This window comes from Apium graveolens, chromosome 11, assembly GCF_009905375.1.
Source record: "Apium graveolens cultivar Ventura chromosome 11, ASM990537v1, whole genome shotgun sequence".
Lineage (NCBI taxonomy): Eukaryota > Viridiplantae > Streptophyta > Magnoliopsida > Apiales > Apiaceae > Apium > Apium graveolens.
The window spans coordinates 158,731,187-158,732,609 of NC_133657.1; the positions used below are offsets into that span (position 1 = coordinate 158,731,187).

Genomic DNA, 1,423 nt, shown 5'->3' on the forward strand with positions numbered 1-1,423 from the left:
GTTGCTGAAAACCAGGAGGGTTATACTGCTTTGCTGTGTAAGGCTGATAAGATTGTTGCACCACATTCTGATTGTTACTCCAGCTGAAATTAGGATGATTGCGGTTATTTGGATGATAAGTAGCTGGAGCTTATTGCTATGATCTCTGAAAGTTGCTCACAAATTGAGCTGATTCGCTAGAAATAGCACACTGCTCAGTTTCATGCGCCCCCGCATAAAGCTCACAAACACTAGTGATTTGATTAACTCCAAAATTAGCCAAAAAGTCCACTTTCATCGTCAAAGTTTGACTGAGCTGCATCGAGCATAAGTTTAGACTGAGCGCCTAAACCATTGTAGAAATAGTTTATGATCATCCAATCAGGCATGCCATGGTGTGGGCACTTCCTTAGCATCTCCTTATATCGATCTCAAGCCTCACACATAGATTCTCCAATTTGTTGAGCAAACTGAGTAAGAGCATTCCTGATTGTAGCAGTCTTCGCCATGAGAAAGAATTTAGTGAGAAACTTTTGAGCAAGATCCTCCCATTTGGTGATAGACTCTGATGGTAGAGAATGTAACCAGCACTTTGCTTTACCCTCAGAGAGAATGGGAAGAGTCACAGCTTGATAGCATCTTCAGTCACCCCATTGAACTTGAAAGTGTCGCAGATCTCGATGAAATCCCTGATGTGCATGTTGGGGTCTTCTATAGAGAACCCCCAAAATGAACTGAGTTCTGTATCATCTGAATCGTGCTCGACTTGATCTTAAAAGTGTTATCCGAGATGGCTGGTCTGATGATGCTTGACTGAATATCATTGATCTTAGGCTGAGAATAGTCCATCAGAGCCTTAGGATTTTCTGCTAAGTCTCCCATCACTACTAAAGTTGGTTCCTCGACTTTTTCTTCTTCTTCCACTTTCTCTTCGTCCTCAAAAACTTCCCTTCGAATCACTACAACTTCTTCCTCAGCTTGATCCAGAGTTCTCTTATGAGCCCGCGAACGCGTATGCATACACGCTCGCTAGAGTACCTAAAAGACGACAAGGAAAAGAGTAAGTAAGTAACAATGTCCGACTCAATGAACTTTAATGATCAATGATGACAAACACATAAACTAAAATTTAACACCGTATCCCCGGCAGCGGCGCCAAAAACTTGTTAGTTGTTAAACACGCGCTAAAAGATGTAAATCAGATTCGTTCCCACAGAGACTGGTTTAGGTTAACTTTGTAATTTATGCACTTATGTAATAATGATATGGCTATTATTCAATGCTAAGACGATAACAAATTGGGTTTTGATTATATTAAGATTAACTAATGAGAAATATACTAGAGAATATTAACTAAAGAGATTAAAGGGAATTGGATATTATATGTGACAAACATGGGATTCTAACTTCATTAAGTACTTCATTCAATAGCCTTTTCATTCTT

The 1,423-nt window shown here is 39.6% G+C and overlaps 1 non-coding gene across 1 annotated transcript; it reads left to right on the forward strand.

Moving 5' to 3' along the window:
- The first annotated feature begins 366 nt into the window (after positions 1-366).
- LOC141699230 (small nucleolar RNA R71) lies at positions 367-473 on the forward strand. The gene has a single exon (XR_012565707.1). It is a non-coding gene; the product is annotated as a small nucleolar RNA R71 (small nucleolar RNA).
- Positions 474-1,423: the final 950 nt, after the last annotated feature.